Genomic DNA, 24,814 nt, shown 5'->3' on the forward strand with positions numbered 1-24,814 from the left:
TCTCCAGCCTGAGCTCTTCTCAGGATTCCTTATAAATCATCTACTTTCCTTTGAAAAGTGAATCTTCATTCTACAATCTTCAAGGACTACTTCAGTAACACTTGAGGCAGTAAGTGTTTGCTTTCCACTGCTTCTTCGATGTCTGAATCCCAGAAGAAAGCCCTTTTCAGGGCCTGCTCTTCATGTGGGAAGAAAAGGCTCCATGTGGATGATAAGCATACCTTATGCTTATATTGCCTTTATCCGGACCACGTCCCTGCAGACTGCAAAATATGTAGGTCTTTCCCTAGAAAGACCGTGAGAGACAGGGAAGGCCGCCTTCTCATCTGGCTCGACAGACTCAAGGACAGAGACACTCTGGAATCTTCCGAAGGTAGTGTCTCTAAAACCTCAGCAGTCTCTCAAAAGAGGCCATGGGTAACTTCCCCTGGCCCCTCAGACACCCCTCCTAGGAAGACTGCCAAGAAGTCTTCAGAGGCAAGATCTAAGACATCTTCTGTGTCTGTTAAGGATACTCAGACTTTTAAAAAGCCTGCTCAGGCTTCTAGCAGACCTGCCCAGAGGACTACCTCAGTAACTACCACGGTGTCGACGACGTCAGCGTTGTCTCCTTCACCGTCGACGATAACATCTCCATCATCGTCATCGACAGGTAGACCTATTTCCTCCGTTTTACTACTGAAATCGTCGACGACAAAAACCCTGTCGACGTCGAAAACTACTCCGTCGACGAAAACTACGCCGTCGACGACGAACCCACCAACGACCGCATCGACTAGGGCATCGACGACGAAGACGTTGACGACGAAAACGTCGACGAGAACGACATCGACGACGGGCTCGCTGTCGACGAGTGCACCGACGACGTCACGGTCGTCGACGACCAAATTGCCGTCTACGGAGATTCCGTCGACGAGGACCCTACCGTCGACGAAGGACTCGTCGTCGTCGACGAAGTTAAAGACGCCGTCGACGGAGGACTCGTCGTCGTCGTCGACGAAGTTACAGCGGCCGTCGACGGAGGACTCGTCGTCGACGAAGACGCTTCCGGACACATGGAAGAAAACCAAGCTCGTGGAGGTGTCATCCCTCACGCTACCACCGTCAACGACGCCTTCGACGGCTTCCACCTCCAGTCCTGCGTTGGGCAGGTCTACTAAGCCGCATATTACGCCGGAGACCACGTCTCCAAGCAAAGTGGAGATGCACCCGCCTAACGAAATCTTCCAGAGTGAAGACTCAGAAGAGGATGACCACCTGGGCCCCGCTACTTCCATCTCGGACCTACATGTCAAATGCCAAAGCACTGACGAGGAGGTAGAGGAATTCTCTTACCAGGAGCACTCCGTCCACACTAAAGTCAGCACGGAGGTTACCCCCATGATATGCCTACCTGCTGCTCTGGTGAACGACCTGAAATTCCTTGTACAGGATTACAAACAACGCTTCCCGGACGCTGACAGTAGAGATCAGCCGCCTATCGTTCCTAACCCAGCGGCAGCCCCAAAACCGTCTCGACCTCCCCCTCAGGCCCACCATGAGAAGATTCAACCTCAGGAGGTAGTGTCGTCAGACGAGGATGAGGAGGAGGAAGAATTGGAGGAAGGAGAGGTCCAGGAGGCCCACTCTTCCCATGATGAGGAGGATGAATATGTGGCGTCCTCACCAGCATCGCCCCAACCGCGCCATGTGGACTCGCCGCCGGTAGACATAGGCGGCTTCCATAAAATTGTGGAAAGAGCGGCGAAGAGATTCCATATGGCTATCGAATCCACAGAAACTGAATGCTTCCTGCACGATTTTAAGGAGCAGACTCAAGACGACTAAATCTATTCCAATAATAGAATTTCTATGGGAACAAGGCAAGAAGATAATGCTGACGCCCGCTTCTGTGTCTGCGGTTGTCCCGCGCCTAGACAAAAAATACAAAGCCCCACTGTCTGCAGCGGTCTGCCTAAACGGGCACCCTAAACCGGATTCAGTGGTCACACAAGCGGCCCAGAAACACTCACGCAACCCTTCCTCCCCGCTGTCCGCTCCTCCGGACAAAGAAGGAAGAAAACTGGACACAATCGGCAAAAAGTTCACCACGACTTCGGCCATGACCATCAAGGTAGCCAACTCCATTGCCTTGTTGGGGCGTTATAATCGCCAACTCTGGGAAGACATAGCCCCATATTTGTCAGACCTGCCGGACTCAGTCCATGGGGAAGTCCAGGCTCTACTAGTGGAGGGTCGATCTTCGGCAGCCGAATTAATAGACTGTGCTATCGATGCAGCCATGACTGGCTTTCGTCAACTTGCTGGAGCTGCGGTCCTACGCCGTCAAGGATGGCTTAAAGCGACGTCGTTCCGCCAGGAGGTGCAATCCAAGGTCTTGGACATGCCCTTCGATGGCCAGCACCTTTTTGGGTCCAAAATCGATGAGGCATTGCAAACCATGAAGAAGGACACGGATACGGCAAGGGCTCTGGGTACCTTACAGTCCCGGAACCAGTCCTTTCGAGGCAACAGATCCAGAGGACAGTCCTCGTATCGAGGTTCCTATCAGAATAGGTCCTCGTACTCCTATACTAACAAAGGTCAATACCAACATAAGCAACCTCAAGGCCGTCAATCATCCTATGGACGATCTAACTTCAGAGGCAAGAATACAAAGAGGGGCACTGGCGGCCGCCAGTGACGAGCTACTCCAGCCAGTCCAGCCACCCTATCCATCCTTACAAATTGGAGGAAAGTTGACCCATTTCCTCAACAATTGGCAACTCATAACCACGGACAGGTGGGTTCTCCAAATTATAAGTTTTGGCCATTCCCTCGAATTCTCCACCATCCCTCCCAGGACTCCTCCTCGCAGGCGGGCGCACAAAAACTTACGCCTGCTTCTCCAGGAAATTTCTGTAATGCTGAAGAAAGGAGCTATCGAGCGCGTTCCGGCACCCCTGAAGGGGAAGGGCTTTTACTCCCACTTCTTTCTTGTACACCAGAAAGAGGACAAGTGGCGGCCCATTCTGGACCTCCGAGCGCTCAACGTCTTCCTCCGAAGCCAATCGTTCAGGATGGTGACGATTCAAGAAATACTAGGCATTCTAGAAAAAGGAGATTTCATGACATCCTTGGATCTCCAGGATGCCTACTACCACATTCCCATCCTCAAGTGTCACAGAAAATTCCTGAGGTTCGAGGTGGCAGGGCAACATTATCAATTCAAGGTACTACCATTCGGCCTCAAATCCGTGCCGCGGATTTTCACGAAGTGCCTTGCACCAGTGGCACTTTCCTGCGTCAAATGGGTCACCAGGTCTTCCCCTACCTAGACGACTGGCTGGTGAAAGCACCCTCGGAGGAAGACGCAGCCAAATCCTCCAACGCCTGCACAAATCTTTTTCAGAGGCTGGGATTAACCCTCAATCTCAAGAAGTCCTGTGTCGTACCTACGACAAAAATTACCTTCCTCGGAGCAACCTTGGACACAGAGTGTGCAAGAGCCTTTCCCTCGAAAGAAAGGACAGACAAGATATTGTCCCTGGCCACGGCTGTGGCGAACAGGACACACCTGAAGGTCAGGACCTATACATCCCTCCTGGGCATGATGTCCTCCTGTATACTTCTCGTCCCTCACTGCAGACTCAGAATGCGCCCGTTGCAGGAGGCGCTCGCGAGCCAATGGACTCAAAGTACTGGCTCTTTCGAGGACACTGTCTGGATAACACCCAAAATGTCCAAGAGTCTAACCTGGTGGAGGCGTCGCAAAAATCTGACCGTAGGACTGTCATTTCTCCTTCCGGCAACACCTCTGGTGATCACCACGGACGCTTCCCTGGAGGGATGGGGAGCTGTTCTTCAAGACCTTCGGATCAGGGGCAAATGGGACACTCAGGAAAAACAGCTTCATATAAATCTCTTGGAGCTGAGAGCCGTGTATCTGGCACTACAGGCCTTTCTACCACGCATCCGGCACTCCCCAGTGCTCGTCAAAACGGACAACACCACGACGATGCACTATCTCAACAAACAGGGAGGAACGCGTTCGCTCTCTCTATCACGCGAATCGCAGAAGATCTGGAACTGGCTGGTGCTGCAGGGAATCGCACTCAAGGCCGACTATGTGCCGGGCAAGGACAATACCATCGCCGACGCTCTAAGCAGGCAACGATCACTCTCCCACGAGTGGGAACTGAGCGACAGCGCGCTGACGCACATCTTCTCTCAATGGGGAGTCCCAAGAATCGACCTGTTTGCCACCAAGGGGAACGCCAAATGCCCAAGCTACGCAAGCTGGCATCCCCAACAGGGATCACTGGGGAATGCCTTTTCCATCGGTTGGTTCAGCGTGTTTGCGTACGCTTTTCCTCCGTTTCCCATGATCCCGAGGCTCCTCAGGAAGATGAAGGCGGAGCCCTGTACCGTGATCCTGATTGCCCTGTACTGGCCGAGACAACACTGGTTCTCGGATCTACTTCGGCTCTCTATCAAGACACCGATTCGTCTGCGACAGCACCCGAACCTCCTAACGATGTCCAAGGGGCAGGTGCAACACCCGAACCTGCAATCGCTCAGCTTATCGGCCTGGCTCCTGAGCACAGAGAGTTCGGTGGCCTAAATATCCCGCAGGACTGCAGAGATATACTGGCAAAAGCGAGAGCAGACAGTACCAACAAAACCTACTCTCTCAAATGGAAAAGATTCTGCATTTGGTGTTCGGACCAGGGCCTGCAACCGCTGTTCGTCACTCCTGAACAGCTATTGCCATACCTGCTGCACTTGGCACGATCAGGACTGGCACATGCATCCATAAAAGTCCACCTAGCAGCTATATCGAGGTTCTCCAGAACTTTCACGGGACCTTCCCTGTGGTCCAATAGACTTGTCAAACAATTCCTGAAGGGGCTTTATAGATCCTTTCCGAGGCCTCGGAAAGTCCCCCCAATGTGGCATCTGAACCTAGTTCTCAACCAACTTATGAGGCATCCCTTTGAACCCATTCATCGGGCATCCATCAAATACGTCTCATGGAAAACTGCGATCTTGCTCGCTCTAACATCGGCCAGGAGAGTGAGCGAACTTCAAGCCCTGTCCATTCAGGATCCATACCTGCAATTCAGACAGGACAGAGTGATGTTAAGACCGAACCCAAAGTTCATACCGAAAGTGCCTTCGGCCTTTCATCTCAATGAACCAATAGTCCTTAGGTCTTTCTTTGCAAACCCTTCCACCGCAGCCGAAAGAGCACTCCATTCTTTAGATCTCAAGAGATGTCTAAAGTTCTATCTGGATAAAACCAAAGCCTTCAGAACATCTTCACAACTATTCGTGGCATACAGCAATCCAAGAATGGGCCTGCCTCTCACGAAGCAAAGCATCTCGAGATGGATTTCCTCAGCGATTGCATTCTGTCATAACAAGGCCGGACGGCCTTTGACTGATCGTGTCACTGCACATTCCACCAGGGCGATGTCCACGTCAGCAGCACTTTTCGCTGGAGTGCCGATCCTGGACATATGCAGAGCGGCGACCTGGAAGTCACCGCACACCTTCTCCAGACACTACTGCCTGGATCTCGAACTTCAGAAGGATGCAGCAGTGGGACAGGCGGTGCTACGCCATCTCTTTCAGTGAGGTGAGCCTTCCCTCATCCCGCCATCCAGGTATGCACATTCTCTGCTATTGTGATGCTCTGCTTATGCTGTCTATTTACATGCTATAGTACAATGTGTGCATTGTCTAACATGCCTGCAGGGCACCTTTCCATCACGAATGTGCCTTTCTAATTGCTAGCTACTCTGATTCAGGCATGTGAATCTATGAAAGACACCCCTAATACTGGATAAGAACTGCGTTACTTACCTGTAACAGCAGTTATCCAGTATTGGTGTCTTTCATAGATTCACATGCAACCCTCCCGCCTCCCCTGGGAAGTCTCACATCCCTCTCTCACAATATTACGCCTAACTAGCTGAGTGCGTACGAAAATCTGAGGGACTGAGGCTCCTCCCAGGAAGGTTCTAGAGGGAGGTCGGAGCTGATTGGCTGACTGTGAGAGTTTGGTCCTTTTTGCATAAGGACAAAGATAGGCTACTAAGGTGAGACCCTTAGACCTATTTTCTCTATGTATGTCTATAGGACATTACTTTTTTATGTACCGGAGGCTCCCGTCTCGACGACGGGGAATGATTCAGGCATGTGAATCTATGAAAGACACCAATACTGGATAACTGCTGTTACAGGTAAGTAACGCAGTTCTTTTATAGTACGTGACCCAGACGTATTCACCCCTGCAGGCTGCTCTGCCTTCTACCCTTCCTTCACTTTCCTCTTGGGGTCTTGAACCTACTGGAAAAAAGGCTCCCATGACTAGTAGAGTCTCTCCTCGCCAACAACACCTTATCCATTGTAGGTAGTCTTTGATTATGGTGTCTGAATTGCGTTTTAATTAGTCAATGAGTACAAAAAGTTAATCAACAACACTAGGAAACTTAATACAAAAGAAAAGCTGAGCATTTGTTTCTTTAGCATTGTGCTCTGAAGCAGATTATTTCTTACATCAATAATCAGTTTGCCAAGATGATTTAAACACCTCTGGTCTATTTTTCTTTTCTGCTGGTCTACTATTTCTACATCGGTGCATGCCAAGCTTTTCTGCCTTCATTTGAGCCAAGCTCTTGCCGTTACTTGTCCGCTTGGGTCATATAGGTGGTTGGTTGGACTCCAACAACACAGTTCCTGCAGATGAGCAAGGATTGGGGTGTTATTGTTCGCTACAATAAGTAGTTAGCTGGTTGTTCATAAGCAAAAACACAATCTACAAATAGAGCATTATTTGCCACAAACCACGTGCTACCGGACAACACCTGATGATAAATGTAAGTACATATTTTAAATCCATTCATGTACATAGCCTACATATTAAGTTCATGTTGCATTATGAACTTTAAAGTATTCCATTTGCTAATGCGTTCTATTAAACATTGTGTTCATGAAGTTTGCATTTACTGATGCATTTATACACCTCTTTCTTACGCAATTAAACCTAATTATGTACTAAAACAAAATATTTAGACCTATCAAATAAGCCTCCATGAATATAAATTAAATTAATTTTTTGGGGTCTACAAAAGGGGAAAGCAGTGAGGTGGGAAAAGCCAAGTCCTATCTTAACCTATGGATCCGTATACACTGTTTGTCCTTGAAGTAGTCTTAAGGCTCGCACTCCTGGACCACGATTACAACTGGAAATTAACTGCCTATGATTCAGCCTACTGACAGACTACTTTCCTCAGGCAGTAACATCCCTCCTATTCCAATGTCAATGGGAGGGCATGCTATATACATACACTCTGGCTACCACAGGTCTTGCAGCTCAAGTACTGTGCAAGAGAATCACGGCTTTCCATCACCAGTCTGTCTGCGAAAAATATCCCACAGTGTGGTCACAGGGTTGTACTCACTGATTCTTCCGGAAAGTAAGGGTACCCAAAAGGGTTGGCAAACAGTCTACACTTCTTCGGCCCACCTTCCAATTAATGAGACCTCCACTCCATCCCTTTTGAAAAACGTCCTACTTTCAGCTCTGAACTGGTCACCCTAAAGGATTGTGTACCAGTTGGGGGCTTCCTGGTGTAAGATGGGGCCCCTTGTTTGCAACAAGTGCACAATCAGCAAAGCACAGCCCCTTAGCTTTATGGCATCCCTTTTCTTCCCTGAGTGACGGAACATGGATCTTTTCTACCTTGGTCCACATGTGGGACTGTTGGCTGACATGCCAAATACAGGTATAAATCGGGAAAGCATTTGGCAAAACTTGATTCATCATTGAAACATTCACATCCCACTACTGCCTTCTAGTTAGCCATTTACTGCATCGCAGAAAGCATCCTTTGAATCTCATTACTGGGGGAATGACGTCACTCCGTTTATTATAGTAGGTTACTGGGATTCCAGGTTTCTAAATATTGACAGGTCAATTTCTTAGGAGTGTCTGCTCATAATTTAAAGTTTTTCATTTTCGAAACTTTGTAGTCTGAAGGTTGCTCTAGGCCCCTAGTGCTGGAATCGTAGAAAGCCTCCATTCGGGGTTATCTCGCAGCCTCCACAAAACCCTGCAGTGTAATATCAGAAACCGAAATTTTAACCAAGACCCTTTCTCAAAAGGAAACTTCAACCTCAGACTGTGAAAGGATCAGTAGCTTAGTAGAAGTTGTGTTACCCATTATTTGTCCATCGTTCTTTATAAAAAAATCCAGTAACCTCATGGTCTCCTTAAGGAAAAAAGGTTTGCACTTCTTTACACACATCGTTTAGGGCTGCAGTCCTTATTTGTCTAATTTCCTGCTCCTTTTCCCAGTGACAAGAAGCAGGGGTTTCGAGGAAGGAATAAAAAAAAAAATGGTTTTATTGCTATTAGTTTGAGATCAGTGAGGTGCATTTTTAACAGGGGAGATATGTGGCTTCGTGCATAGAGAAGGTAGCGAGTCAAAACAATTTTAATGTAAATACGGATTATAGCTGGTGTAGCCATCACATAACAGATGTCCGTATTAAGTAGACATATTAGATATTGGCCAAGGATAGGAAGCTCCCCCGACCTCATCTGGCACCTATATAGTAGTTTGTGACTGACTCATCTACATCCCCTCTCATTTCCAACCCCTAATTTCTCATCCAGGGGCTCCAGATCCTATTGACTTTCTTAGGGCACCCTCTTGTTTTGTCATCTTGACCATCTATAGGTCCATGCTTATCCTCCACTCAGTGATTGTTGGGAGGTTCGGGATGCCCCAGTTTCTGGCTGTGTATCTTTTGGCAACTTCTAGCCCTGAATTACATAATAAAAATTTTGGGCGAGGGAGGTCTACTTTAGAGGGAATTCCCAATAGGATATGTTTGGGGTTTATAGACCACTGCATCTCCAGAACTTTATTCAGTTCTTCTATTATCCGAGACCAATATAGTTTGATGTGGTGACATTTCCATAATGTGTGTGTGTATGTATATATATGTATGTATGTGTATATATATATAGATATATAGATATATATATATCTATATATATATCTATATATCTATATATATATATAGATATATAGATATATATATATATATATATATAGATATATATATATATATATTGTGCCTCTCACCATCTTGCATCGTAGGCAAGTCTGTGTCTCAGCCCTTCCCATTGCGTGTAAGTGTGGCCTATCAAAATACACCCTGTGTAAAAAAAAAAAAAAGATATTGAATCAATCTTCCTCTTAGCTTGATAGCCACCTTTCTGGGGTGCATGAGCGCAGCTTCCCAGTAAATGACTTTTAGTGTACCAGTTGTGGCTTCCCATTTTCTTTAAGGGCTGTTAGCCTATCAGGAATATTGTTAATTAAGGTTTTGTATGTCCGCGAAACTCCTCTTTCGGGTATTCCCCCCCCCTGCAGTAACCTTCCCTCTTGGGTTGCAAATTCAGGGACATCGGAGGTATCTAGCTTCTCGGCCCTCCATGCGTGTCTTGGCTGTAGGTATTTAAATCTTTGGATATCACTCAGTTGGTATTCCTATTGAAGAGCTGAATGAAATCAGGGTGCCCTTCTCCAGTCTAGAAATCCCTATCATATTCCACTGTCTGAAGCCTACTAATTTCCAGCAATCTCATTCCCTCCCACAGTGGGGTTTCCCTGTTGTATCTCTTGTCTAATTGCATTTGTCAATCTGAAAGAAACAGGTTAGTATTAGATTCCTTACCTTAGAATATCCCCAGGCGTCAGTCTGGATCCGGAAACTTTTGCGTAGCAGTACCCCTGCGCGTCGGTAGGCGTCGTCTGCAGGCGTCCCCTGCGGCTCCGCGTCCGTCGTTGGCGCCGTGATGACGTCGCTGGAGTATATAGACGCCGCCTCCGCGCGCTGACGTCAGTTCTTCTTTTTTCCGCGCCAGTTAGCGCAGATCCGAAGAGCAGTACTCCGGTCTTTGACCAAAGTTTTTGAATCTTTCCTGTTACTCTTAAGGTGCCGGTAGGATGCCCGGTTTTAAGAATTGTGACGGCTGTGACCGCACGATGTCGGTCACGGACCATCACCGCCTCTGCCTCCGGTGCCTGGGCCCGGACCACGACGTGGAAGCCTGTGTCGATTGCTGGGCCTTGACGAATAAAGCTAGGCGGGAGCGGTCCCGCAAGCTACTCGAGCTCCGGGTGTCGGCCCCGCGTCGAGCAGTCCCGGTCCGGACGGAGGTCTAGGGAGCGATCGAGGGAGCGGTCGCGGAGCCGTCACGAGCGCTCCGGGAGTCGTCACCATTCATCTGGTTCCTCAGGTAGGAAGCACAAGAAGTCGGGGCGTCGTCATCGTACCCCCTACGCTCGCGCGATGCGGCCGGGGGTTCGGGTGGCCCCACCCCCGCGGCTCCGCGTGAGTCGCCGACGCGGCCTGTTCCATACCCTGCGGTCCCTGGGCAGGGCGCGTCGCCTGAGGAGATAGAGGCGTTCCTCATGGCCATGAGGGCACTGTCTCCTCAGACGGGGCCTACGGCGCCTGCGGGCCCGGTGGTCCCGTCCGGGGGTCCTAGCGGTTCGGGTGCTCCTGCCTCGACGCGGTCGGGTGCTCCGGCCCCAACGTCGCCGACGGCTCCGGCCCCGGCGCCGCAGGGACCTTCAGGGTCGACGCCGGCTGGTCAGCCGGCCTCTCCGGCGCCGATTCCATCGGGGCAACCCACGGCGCCGCCCCCGCGCGGCGCCGGGGCACCGGCTCCGGCCGGCGCCGCCCCCATTCCCTCTCCGACTCCGGCCGCGGAGTCGAACCGGCGTCGCCCGACGCCGATGGGGCCTGTTGACCCCGGGGAGCCGGTCTACATTGTTGACTCTGAATATGGTGAGGATGTAGATTGCGGAGAGGAGTGGGAGGGGTCTGAGGACCCTCTGACCCGCGAGTGTCAGTACGATGTGGACTGGACAGGTGACTTGGGTGACGCCAGTGGTCTGGATGACTCCCCCAACCCTGGCTTTGTCTCGCCTCCTACCGTGGCTACGGAGGAGGGGGCAGCTTATTCAGTGGTGTTGATGAGGGCTGCCAAGGCCTTACACCTTGAGCTCCCCGTCGCGGCCGTGAGGACTAACATCTTCACTGAGGTACTCAAACCGCAGTCATGCCCACAGGAGCCACTGCTGCCGTTCAATGAGGCCTTAACTGACGTTCTTTTGGGCACGTGGTCCAGGCCCGCTTCAGGTTCGCCTGTTGATAGGAACGTGGCCAGACACCACTGTCCGTGTACGGATGACCCAAAGTTCTTGTCCACCCATCCCACCCCTGAGAGCCTGGTGATCCAGGCCTCGACTTCCCAGACCGCATTCCCGTCGGCCCCGCCCGACCGGGAATCTAAGAGGTACGACCAGTATGGTAAGAAGGTCTTTTCGTCCCTGAGTCTGGGACTGCGGTCTTGCAACACCGCGTGCCTCTTAGGCCGCTACACCCACTCTCTGTGGGATACGGTCGCGGAACTGCTGCCTGAATGCCCGCAGGAGGTACGGGCTAAGCTCGGCAAGGCTATGATTGAAGGCCGAGACGCAGCAAGATACTCCATATGGTGTGGTCTTGATACGACCGACTCACTGGGCAGGGCGATGTCCACGACGGTAGCGATTCGTCGCCACGCCTGGCTGAGATCCGCCAATTTCTCGGCAGATGTCCAGACTGCATTGATGGACATGCCGTTTGATGGCAGTCGCCTGTTCGGCGACAAAGCGGACCACGCGCTGGAACGCTTCAAGGACTCCAGGGTCACGGCCAAGTCCTTGGGTCTCTCGACCCAGCGCCAGCAAACGGGTTCGTTTCGGTCTTTTCGTGGCCACGGAAGGGGCGGTCCCACACGTGCTGCCAGCCACGCGCCGCAACAGACTTCTCAACGCGGCGGCGGCCGTGGGAACCGCCGTGGTGGCGGTCGGGGACAGCGGCGAGGTCTGACCACACCTCCCCCCGCAGCATCCGCCTCTAAATCCTCCTAGTCCGTGCTTTCAGGCCCATGTGACGCCGGTGGGCGGCAGGGTTCGCCATCACCTCTCCCACTGGCGCACGATAACATCGGACAGGTGGGTGCTGCAGCTCGTCCGAAGGGGCTACTCCCTCCCCTTCGAGTCCATTCCTCCAGCCATGCCACCGCAGAACCACCGTGTGTCGGGGGACCACTTGACACTTCTGCAGGAGGAAGTTACGGCCCTCTTGGCCAAGGGGGCCATCGAGCGCGTTCCTGGGCCAGAAGTAGGGTGTGGTTGCTATTCCCACTTCTTTCTGGTACCCAAGAAGGACAAAGGGGGCCTACGTCCTATCTTGGATCTACGGAACGTCAACGGCTTCCTCCGGAAGGAGAAGTTCAAGATGTTGACTTTGGCTCAGGTCTTGGCTGCTCTAGACCCGCTAGACTGGATGGTAGCGTTGGACTTGCAGGATGCGTATTTTCACATCCCCGTCCTGCCGGCCCACCGGCGTTACCTGCGGTTCACGGTAGGCCACGAGCACTTTCAGTTTATCGTGCTCCCATTCGGCCTTACCAGCGCCCCACGGGTGTTCACAAAGGTGATGGCGGTGGTCGCAGCCCATCTGCGCCGGTTGGGGGTTTCAGTCTTCCCCTACCTGGACGACTGGTTGTTGAAGGCGGGCTCGCCCCAGACAGTCGTCCACCACCTTCAGTTGACGGCAGACCTCCTGCACGAGCTGGGGTTTTCCATCAACGTGCCGAAATCACACCTGTGTCCCTCTCAAAAGCTCCTTTTCATCGGAGCGGTTCTCGACTCGGCGCAGTTTCGGGTTTATCCTCCGGAACGGCGAGTCCGGGATATACAGGCTTTGATTCCCATCTTTCAGCCGTTATCCCGGTTTCGGTCAGGTTGACGCTGCGGCTGCTGGGGCTGATGGCTTCCTGCATCCTTCTGGTGCATCACGCCCGGTGGCGGATGCGGGCTCTGCAGTGGGACCTGAAGTTTCAGTGGGCCCAGCATCAGGGCAACTTGTCCGACCATGTCTTGATCTCGGAGGGCACTGCGAGACAACTGCAGTGGTGGCTTACAGACCGCGATTGGGTCAGAGGCAGATCCCTCTCCCTTCCCCAACCGGAGCACGTGGTTGTGATGGACGCGTCCCTCCAGGGCTGGGGAGGCCACTTGGGAGAGGCGGAGATCAGAGGCATCTGGTCTCCGGAGGAGTCTCGGCTCCATATAAACCTGTTGGAGCTGCGGGCAATCCGTCTAGCACTGAAGGCATTCCTCCCCTTTGTCAACGGGAGTGTAGTGCAGGTGTTCAGGGACAACACCACCGCCATGTGGTACTGCAACAAGCAGGGCGGAGTGGGGTCGTGGACCCTTTGCCAGGAGGCTCTGCGTCTCTGGCAATGGCTGGAACGTCAGAGCGTGACTCTGACGGTTCAACACCTGGCAGGTTCTCAGAATGCCAGGGCGGACGAACTCAGCCGTCGGTGCTCGGTGGATCACGAATGGCGTCTGAACTCGGACGTGGCGCAAGGCCTCTTTCTGAAATGGGGAGACCCTTGGTTAGATCTATTCGCCACAGAAGAGAACGCGCAATGTCATCAGTTCTGCGCGTTGGAGTTTCCAAGACGGCACTCGCACGGCGACGCCTTTCGGCGCGCGTGGAGTTGCGGTCTGTTGTACGCCTTTCCGCCTATACCACTTCTGCCCAGAGTGCTGAAGAAGATCAGGCGCGACCGGGCCAAAGTTATCCTTGTGGCTCCGGACTGGGCTCGAAGGTACTGGTATCCCGAGCTACTCAGCATGTCAGTCGGTCCCTCGATCCGCCTGCCCCTTCGGGAGGACCTTCTGTCGCAGCAGCAGGGGACGGTCCTCCACCCGAACCTGTCCAGTCTCCACCTCCATGCGTGGAGATTGAGCGGCGACAGTTGAGGCCATTTGACTTGCCTCCTGAAGTTTGTGATGTGATTCTGGCAGCCAGGCGTCCCTCCACAAAGTCGGTATACGCCTGCCGGTGGAACAGATTTGTGGCATGGTGCACAGCAAAGGCTGTGGACCCTCTTTCTGCCCCTCTCTCCGAGGTTCTCCTCTTTCTTCTCTCTCTTGCCCAGCAGGGCTCTGCTCTGGGCACTATCAAGGGCTACCTTTCTGCCCTTTCGGCCTTTCTAAGGCTGCCTGATCAACCTTCTTTGTTCAAGTCCCCTATTGTAACGAGATTCTTGAAAGGCATCACGCACATGTATCCACCTGTTCCGTTTGTGATGCCTCAGTGGGACTTGAACCTGGTTCTGACCTTCTTGATGTGTGCTCCCTTTGAGCCACTTCATTCCTGTCCTCTCCGTCTCCTGACTTTAAAGACGGCCTTCCTGGTTGCCATCACCTCTGCCAGGAGAGTGAGTGAGCTCCAGGCTCTTTCTGTCAAACCTCCTTTCATGTCCATTCATCCAGACAAGGTGGTTCTGAGAACTAGACCTTCTTTCCTGCCCAAAGTAGTCTCTGCTTTTCTCATCGGGCAGTCCATCACCTTACCCTCCTTCTTCCCGCCTCCGCATCCTTCAAAGGATGAAGAGCGGCTCCATCGTCTGGACCCAAAATTTTATATGGATCGCACTCGCCAGTTCCGGGTGGATCACCAACTGTTTGTTGGCTACGTGGGTGCGAAGAAGGGACGGGCGGTGCATAAGCGGACCATCTCTCGGTGGGTCGTCCTGTGCATCAAAGCGTGCTACTCTTTGGCTCGGAAGGAGCCTCCTGTTGGGCTGAGGGCCCATTCCACTCGGGCCACGGCGGCTACTACTGCTCTGGGCCGGGGAGTCCCCTTGCAGGACATTTGTCAGGCGGCTACGTGGGCCTCGCTGCACACGTTTGCAAGGCACTACTGCCTGGGCAGTCCAGTCCGGAGGGATGGCTTTTTTGGCCGTTCTGTCCTCCAGGACTTTCTGGTGTAAGCTGTATTGGTTCGCAGACCCACCACCGGGGTTGGTATTGCTGGGGTATCTATTCTAAGGTAAGGAATCTAATACTAACCTGTTTCTTTCAGATAAACAAGTTACTTACCTTCGGTAACGATATATCTGTAAGAAACAGTAGTTAGTATTAGATTCCTTACCGCCCCACCCATCCTCCCCGTTCTGCGAACTGATACATAGGGTTAAGGTCATCCCCTTCAGGGCCCTAGTGTTCGAGGCATGTGGGCTGCTAAATTCATATCTTAGCATTAGATCGCCGCCTAGTGTTGGGTCCGGATGATTGCACATTGTTGTCCTGGAAGAGTCTTCGAAGTATCCTGAGATAGGTGGCTCCTCCCCTGGACTACAGTGCGCATGGGCATCGGCTCCATCCCCAGATTGTTTTTTTCCGCCATTGGGTTCGGATGTGGTCTCGACGTCTCTCTGTCGAAACCGAGAAAAACTAACTTTTAGCGGCCAAAAGGCCTCGCTTTTTTGCGTCGGTATTGTCTGCGCACGGTCTCGAGTCTTCCGTCTCTTGGAGCCGGAATAAGCGGAGTCTTGTTTCGCTTTTCGAACTTTGAGGCCTTCTCATCGCGACACGACTGCAAAACTTTTCGGACATGGAGCGGAGCCCGTTTAAGTACTGCCCGCTTTGTGGGTCCAAGTACCCACACATCGATCTACACCCCGTCTGTAACAAATGCCTTTCGCCTGACCACGACGACGGCAAGTGCAAGGCCTGTGCACAGTTCCGCTCTAAGAAGACTCTCAAGCTTCGGCGCGCGGTGCGCATGGAAGCTAGACAAGCGGCCCCGGATCCGGAAAACATCTTCGGCGACCAAGATGAAGAGGACCAGGGTCATCCTCTTCAGATCTCCCCACCCGAGACGGAGGTCGAGGCGGATCCGGTAGACGACGACGGAGTCGTGGGTCAAGGCCTTGAATACGTCGACGAGGTAGGAGACGACGAAGAGATTTATGGGGCCGCGGCAGATAGCTCAGGGGACGAGCTCTGCCCCGAAGGTTTCGAGGATACCGACCGGGTCACGGGATCGCCTGTAGGCCTTACCCAAGACCCAATGCCGCAAGCCACAGCCCCGCCTTCTGGCCCGGCCACGGACTTACTTGCTGAGCAGACTGTATCGAAACCGAAAGCATCTGGATCGACTCCATCTAAAATGGCCGACCCGAAAACGAAACCGAAACTTAAGGACTCGAGTGTCCCTAAGATGGCTGCCGTGCCAGCGAAAACGACTGTACCCGCTACTCCATCGACTCCGTCGACCTCCGGTCCGCAGAAGTCGAAGAAGTCCGTCGATTCCGCTGCTGCACATTCAAAATCGACGCCAGAGGAGGGGTCCTCTAAGAAAGATGGTCGGCACGGGTCAACATCGGCGCCGCCGTCCAAGCACGCCAAGGCCGGCTCCACGGAGTCTACGCAGGCGCACGGATCGAAGACTGGCACGTCTGCGCACCGGTCCCAGGACTCGGGGTCGGTGACAGCGGGATCCGCGTCGAAAGCCCACAAGGCCCACAAAGACGTCGGATCCGAGGGAAAGGTCAAAACATCCTCGTCGGCTCCAAAGCCAACTGAGAGTGAGACGTCCCTCATCGCCGCATCACTACAGCGAATCAGGGAGAAGGCCTCTGCTCCGTCGGCTCCGATTTCATCGCCGCAGGCGCAAACGGACAATCCAGCAAAGCCTTCTGGCAAACTTCTCTTTGTTTTGCCGCCAAAGGAGGCGCCGAAAGCCTTTTCCACCAAATCGGCACCGAAGAAGACGGTTTCTTCAACGGCTGGCCCACTTCCACGTCGGGTACTCGAATCAGAGGATGATTCAGAGCATTTCATCGACGCTGAAACCGGCAAATTGACCCTCTATAATAGAAAAATATCTTCAGAGTCAGTGGACTCATATGTCATCCCACTGAAAAAGAAAAGGGTGCCCCTTGATGCTTCAGGCCTCATGGAACCAATCCAGCCTCCTCCGAGACGGAGCCCTACTCCCTCACCGGAACACTCTGCGGGTGAGGGGTATGATGAGGATGAGCAATACAATTTCCCTATCAATGAACCAGATGCACAACCGGATTCATATGATGACACTGGTGACCAGGGCACCCAAAATGTGGGGCAGGACCCGCAGCTTTTTAATGCACGTGCATCCCCAACTGAGGATTCAGCAGGTTTTCATGCGCTACTTGAGAGGGCAGCGGCCAATCATGATGTGGACATGCATGCTGACCCGATAGAAGAAGACTTCCTTTTCGACACATTTTCAGTCTCTGAAAGGACAGTAAAGACGCTGCCTATGCTTAAAGGAGTCCTCAAGCATGCTGGGGATATCTTTAAGGAGCCTACCAGAGCACGAGTGGTCAATCCACGCATTGAAAAGAAGTACAGACCTGCACCTGCGGACCCCGCATACATTCGGGGACAGTTGCCACTGGACTCTCTTGTGGTCGCCAATGCCAGGAAACGTGCCAACTCCCAGACAACGGGTGAAGCTCCTCCCCCGGATAAGGAGTCCAAAGTGCTAGAGGCAGGGGGCAAAAGAGTAGCTGCGCAGGCCGCAAACTTTTGGCGCATTGCCAATACACAAGCACTCTTAGCACGTTACGATAGGGCGCATTACGACACCCTAGAACAGGTTATACAACACCTGCCTCCAAAGTTCCAAGAAGGCACCAAACTGCTTATTGAGGAGGGGAAGCTAATCTCAAACGCAGCCATCAAGTGTGCACTTGACGCCGCAGACACAGCTGCTAGAGCTATCAACACTAGCGTTATGCTGAGACGACAGGCGTGGCTCCGCATCTCGGGGTTTAAACCAGATATTCAGACAACCATTCTTAATCAGCCAGTCAATCCTGATAGTCTGTTTGGTCCAGATGTTGACACCACCCTAGAAAAAATAAAAAAAGACACAGAAACTGCTAAGTCCATGGGGGCCCTACAGTCGCAACAGTTTCGTGGCAACAATTTTCGTCGCTCAGGTGCATGTGGAGTCACCAGAGGACAAATGGGTCAACAATCTCAGTTCTCAAAAGGTGGAGCACAATCCTCGTTCCAAAAACAGAACAAGGGAGGTTACAGAAATAACAGCAACAGAGGTCGCGGCAGAGGAAACAACAGCTCCCGCTCCTCTACCCCAAGCAAACAGTGACTCTCTGTCACTGCCCCCCGACCACTTAACACCTGTCGGGGGGAGACTGCAGCAGTTCCTGCCCGTCTGGAGAAACATCACCACAGACAGGTGGGTGCGACAACTAGTCCAGTATGGTTATTGCCTAGAGTTGAAATCCACTCCACCCAACATCCCGCCAAGGCAAAGGCCTATGTCCGCAGAGCACTTGCTCTTATTGCAGCAGGAAGTAGTGGTGATGCTGCAAAAAGGAGCAATCGAGCTCGTGCCGGTGGGAGAGGAAGGCACAGGGGTGTATTCCCTGTACTTCCTTATTCCAAAGAAGGACGGATCTCTCAGACCCATTCTAGATCTACGCCCCCTCAACCTGTACATACTGTCAGAACATTTCCACATGCTTACACTGCAGCAGATTCTTCCCTTGCTAAACCAAGGGGACTTCTTAGCAACCTTAGATCTCAAGGATGCTTATTTCCACATTCCACTACACCCGTCCCACAGGAAATACCTCAGGTTCACTATTCAAGGCAAGCATTACCAGTTCAAGGTCTTACCCTTCGGAGTCACCACAGCCCCAAGGGTGTTTACCAAGTGTCTGGCGACAGTAGCAGCGCACCCCAGGAGGCAGAACATCCATGTCTACCCCTACCTCGACGACTGGCTCGTGCAAGCCAAGTCGGAACAACAGTGCGCCGCGGACATTTCGACTACAATTCACCTTCTTCACGATCTGGGTTTCTCGCTGAACTACCCAAAGTCGCATCTACAACCAGCACATGTCCGGCAGTTCCTAGGTGCGACGATCAACACCCTGACGGCCATGGCTCAGCCAAACCAAGTCAGGATAGACAGCATGCAGTCTCTGATCCAAAAGTTCAGACCACAACACTCGCTTCCAGCGAGAGTGTTCATGCAGTTGATAGGCATGATGGCCTCCTGCATCTTCATAGTCCCTCACGCACGGTTACATATGCGCCCGCTCCAGGAGTGCTTAGCGAATCAGTGGACACAGGCTCAGGGGCAATTGACAGACCTAGTGTTGGTTACCAGTCGGGCATACGACTCTCTGCATTGGTGGACTCCACACAACCTTTGCAAGGGCCGACTGTTCCAAGAGCCTGTGCCGCAGATTATCCTGACAACGGACGCATCTCTCCAGGGATGGGGAGCTCATCTGCTCACTTACACAGTGCAGGGACTATGGACGACGCAGCAGCAGAAGATGCACATCAACTATCTGGAACTGATGGCAATCTTCATGGCGATCAAGTCCTTCATTGTACATCTGTGCAACAAGGTAGTGTTAGTCCGGACGGACAACATGACTGCGATGTACTACATTCAAAAGCAGGGAGGCACCCACTCGCCACAGCTGTCTCATCTGGCTCAGAGCATGTGGAAGTGGGCCATTCAGAGGAACATTTTCCTCATGGCAGAACACCTCCCAGGGAAGGACAACCAGATGGCGGATCTGCTCAGCAGGTACAGCCATCAAATGCACGAGTGGGAGATACACCCATCTGTCCTCCACCCGTACTTCCAGCAGTGGGGTCATCCGGAGATAGACCTGTTTGCCACAAAAGAAAACGCAAAATGCCAACACTTTGCCGCCAGGTTCCCTCACCCACAGTCGCAGGGGAATGCGATATGGATGAACTGGTCAGGCAAATTTGCGTACGCTTTTCCGCCAGCCCCTCTGATACCGCTGGTCGCAAGAAAGCTAAGGCAGCACGCGATGACTCTCATCCTAGTTGCTCCAACGTGGGCGCGCCAGGCTTGGTACACCACGTTCCTCGAACTCTCAGTGGTGCCGCATCAAAGACTGCGCCTCACGCCCAGTCTTTTGACGCAGAACCATGGAGAAATTCAGCATCCAGATCCGCAACAGCTCAACCTGGCGATCTGGCTCCTGAAGTCCTAGAGTTTGGATACCTTAACCTACCTCCGGAATGCATGAACATCATCAAGGAGGCAAGGAAGCCAACTACCAGAGCATGCTATGCTGCAAAATGGAAGCGTTTTGTCATTTACTGTACAGCCAATGACATCAACCCGCTAGATGCATCTATCCCCAACATCATTTGCTATCTGTTGCATCTTTACAAGTGCAATCTAGCGTACACTTCCATTCGGATACATCTATCCGCCATAGCGGCTTATCTTCAAAACAGGCAGCATCTCTCTGTCTTCAGAGTGCCCGCCATTAAAGCCTTCCTTGAAGGTCTGAAACGAGTCATTCCCCCAAGAACACCGCCAGCTCCGGTGTGGAACCTCAATGTCGTTCTCACCAGACTGATGGGACCACCATTTGAGCCACTGCACTCGTGTGAACTCCAGTTCCTTACGTGGAAAGTAGCTTTCCTAGTAGCTATTACGTCTCTGAGGCGTGTCAGTGAGCTGCAAGCGCTCACAATCCAAGAGCCATTCATTCAAATTCATCCAAATAGGGTAGTGCTACGCACTAACCCCAAATTCCTTCCGAAGGTGGTGTCACAGTTTCATCTCAACCAAACTATTGACTTGCCAGCATTCTTTCAAAACCCGCAAACGGTGGCAGAAAGAATGCTCCATACCTTAGATGTACGGAGGGCGTTGATGTACTACATAGACAGAACACAACCCTTTAGAAAGACAAAACAACTTTTTGTTGCCTTCGCACCACAACACAAAGGCAACCCTATTTCCAAAGCAGGGATAGCCAGATGGATTGTTAAGTGCATCCAGATATGTTATCAAAAGGCCAAGCGCACTTTAACAATACCCCCAAGGGCGCACTCCACACGCAAACTGGGGGCATCCATGGCTTTCCTAGGGAACATTCCTTTGGAGGATATTTGCAGAGCAGCCACGTGGGTTACACCACATACCTTTACAAAACACTACTGTGTTGATGTGCATTCCAAGCAGCAAGCTGCTGTAGGACAGGCTGTTCTCAAAACACTTTTTCAGGTTTCTGCAGCTGGCACGGGCAACCGCCGCTGATGGAGGGACTGCTATGTATTCTATGCTAAGATATGAATTTAGCAGCCCACATGCCTCGAACTGAATATGCTACTTACCAGTATGCATCTGTTCTTGGCATGTAGGGCTGCTAACATTCATATCGCCCGCCCTCCTCCCCGGTGCCTGTCGCAGCTGCAGATATACTATTGTATTTATTCATTAGCATGGACATCCTTTACACTTTTCACTCCATCTTCTGCCACAATGGCGAAAAACAATCTGGGGATGGAGCCGATGCCCATGCGCACTGTAGTCCAGGGGAGGAGCCACCTATCTCAGGATACTTCGAAGACTCTTCCAGGACAACAATGTGCGATCATCCGGACCCAACACTAGGCGGCGATCTAATGCTAAGATATGAATGTTAGCAGCCCTACATGCCAAGAACAGATGCATACTGGTAAGTAGCATATTCATTCGCATGGCACCAGTGTTGGTTCTTACATGGCTCTGCGTGTTCTGGCGCGGAAAAGCTGTGTGCAATGAACTGACGTCAGCGCGCGGAGGCGGCGTCTATATACTCCAGCGACGTCATCACGGCGCACGACGCCAACGACGGACGCGGAGCCGCAGGGGACGCCTGCAGACGACGCCTACCGACGCGCAGGGGTACTGCTACGCAAAAGTTTCCGGATCCAGACTGACGCCTGGGGATATTCTAAGGTAAGGAATCTAATACTAACTACTGTTTCTTACAGATATATCGTTACCGAAGGTAAGTAACTTGTTCTTCTGCGCCTTTCCAAGCCTCTATCGATCTTTCGGTTGCCTGTAGTAGTCTGATTCCCTTGCCCCTGTAAATGTGGACATATGTGTGTGTCTGAAATTGGAGTCTTTCTAGGGCATAGGTGGGGGGGAGTCTCCTGGCATATTCCCCCATGTTTTAATCACAACTAAATGTGCTGCCCTGTAGTATGATCGTCTGTCTTGGAGAGCAGTCCCTCCATTGTATTGGCCACTCTCAGATGACCCCCATCCCATAGGAGCGTGCGAAGTTCCTCGTCTATTGTTTTAAAAATTGCCTCCGGCAGTTTACTAAATGTATTTTGTATGATGTGGAGTAGTTTTTGAAGTATAATCATTTTATACATGGCGGCTCCACCCATCAATGTTGAAGGAAGTCGTAATACTCTTTCAGCGTCGTCGTGGAATTCTCTCGGAACCCGCCTAATGTGTTTAAGACTAGCTATGTCATTAGTTGTTATGTACAGGCTTAGGTATCGGAGCCCCTCTGTGACTACATGGAGTTTCCCCGAACGGTCTTGTGTATCCAGGGTCCCTCCTACTGAGTTAAAACTAGATTTGTCCCAATTTATATTGTATCCTCCGTGGTTGTCTTATTTTTTTAAATGTCTTGCAGTATTACATCTAGCGTCCTATTTGGGTTGGTTTGCTTTTAGAAAGAATATCATTGGCGTAGAGGGAAATCCGTTCTTCTCTCAGCAGCACCCGTTTGTCTCTGAAATTCCCAATGTCCGGGTGTGTTTGGACTTACATGCCATTGGTTCCACTTCAGGGGGAAAAGTAGGGGCATAGCGAGCAGCCTAGTTAACTGTTATTCCAGTGTTTATTTCTTTCACGCATTCACATGCGACTCTCCTTGGTCAGAGCTGTATTTATGATACTCTTCTCACACTTGATGTTATGACATCTGAACTATGATGGCCTCTAGGGGGAGTAGGAGAGCTAGCACTTCCACCTCCGTTGACTGAAGTTTGAGTTGCTTCAGATTAGGTGCTTATGCTTCTAAACACTGCTTTTCAGACCTATAACGGTTTTAAAATTGTTTACTGCTAGTTAAGGATAACGGGGATTCCCGCCGGAATATATGAAGGATACCAGTGCTGGAAAACTGGAGTTATAATCAACTTATTTCTTGTGCTGTCTGTGTACCCTCCCACCGTAGAAGTGCAACTAATATTGCAATATCTAAGGACTCATCATCAGCCACAGATGAACTGAAGTCTTCTTGACTTGTGATATTCAGTGAACCCCTTGCATTATTTTTTCAGCTACATGTTTTTATTATTTTAAGTTATTCATAATTTTCTAGCACTTCTATCCATTTATTAGTAATTGCAGTTCTAACATATGCTTGGTTGTCAATGCATTTTGGGACCTGTGTAGATGGCTTAAGCACAAAGCAATTACACAAGATTATTGTGCAATAAAATGGAAGCGTTTTGTCCTGTACTGCATACACTTACTAACCAACCCCATGAAAACGTCAGTTCAGGGCATAATATGCTATTTGTTAAACCTTCAAAAGGTAGGAGTACTATGCAAATCATGCCCCCCTCCCACCCCCAATATGGCCTACCTGCAACCTTATTTAAAATTCCAGTCATTAAAGCTTTCTTAGAAAGACTTGAGTCATTCCCTTATGTATACCACTGGTCTCAATGTGGTTCCTCTGATGTAGTCCTCCCTCAACTCGGGCACCCTCTTTTGATCCATTGCTTTCTTGTGAATCGCTATATATTTCTTGAAAGGTTGCGTTCTTGGTGTCAGTCGCCTCCTTGTAAGTAAGTGGCATGCTTAAACAGCGGAGGAGCCTTTCATCCAGGGTCATAAGGATAGTCCTCCTCTGGCCAAATTATCCCTTTCTGCCAAAGGTGTTCTTCCCATTTAAACCATTGATTGACCGTTTTTTATTTTTTTATTTTTACCACAACCTCGGCGGCAGATGAGAGTATTGCACACATCCGCTGTTAAGAGGGCTCTCTTGATCAGAAATGTATTCTCTAAAAGAAGCAACTTTGTTGCATCCGCCAAACCTCATTTGGGAAATCCAAAATCTAGTCTTGCGAGATGGATTGTCAAGTGCAAGCAAGTCTTTTATGCGAAAGCAAGACATTCTCTGCCCAGAGCACATTCAACAAGGCAAACTGCCACTAGCAGGCATATGTAAGGCTTCTTTATATTCAACACCGCGCACATTCAGTAAGCAATATTGTGTGGACATTCCAGCCTGGCTGGTAGCGCAAATCAGGCAAACGATAAAATAGAATCTTATTCCAAGCATGTACCTAATTTGCTAGCTAGCCAGCACTTAATGTGGAGTGCACTGCTATATAGTCTGTTTAAAGGATGTGATCTGCAACAGCACATGCTACACACAGAAAATGGTATTTACACTGCAACTATCGGTTTGTAGCTTGTGATGCTGTAGGTTCACGTGCACCATTCCACTTCCCCAGAAGCGAGTACATGCTTTTTAAGTTTTATACATTACATATATTATATTTAAATTCTTAAAATTCCTGTAAATTGTTTATCCTACACTGAGCCACATACCTCGCTCACCCACTAGGGAGAAAACAGTCCAAAATGGTGTCTTTGATCTGGTGCACTGTGAGTTTTAAGCCGTGATCACAAGTTATCTTGAAACCCCAAACTATACTTTGAAGACAAAATTACAAATGTTTGCTCTACAAGCTACACATTATCAGTTACAGTGCAAGTTGCATCTTCCATTCTTGCTCTTCATCCCTGATTTCCTTAGTTTCAGCTGTTTAATTCTAGAATCCCTTCATAACAGTGCATTCATCTCTGAAAAATCCAGTATTGGAGCTGTATGTTATCAGTATGTTTCCACTTGGTCTAAGGAGATATGTAATAATGATATGCAACTTAAAACAATGTCCCATCTGTTTTGACCTTTATTTGGATTAGATGGGCGTTGACAGGTCTTATGATTTGTTTAATGCTAATTGGTTGCATTACTTGAAGGATATTTAATTTATTGTTGTTT

General features: G+C 50.8%; 1 protein-coding gene across 1 annotated transcript in view; it reads left to right on the forward strand.

Moving 5' to 3' along the window:
• LOC144829340 (ribose-phosphate pyrophosphokinase 1) overlaps positions 1 to 24,814 on the forward strand; it is a 183,895-nt gene that overhangs the window by 155,676 nt on the left and 3,405 nt on the right. The gene's annotated exons all lie outside the window — the stretch shown is intronic.

Source organism: Lissotriton helveticus, chromosome 4_1 (assembly GCF_964261635.1).
Source record: "Lissotriton helveticus chromosome 4_1, aLisHel1.1, whole genome shotgun sequence".
Taxonomy (NCBI): domain Eukaryota; kingdom Metazoa; phylum Chordata; class Amphibia; order Caudata; family Salamandridae; genus Lissotriton; species Lissotriton helveticus.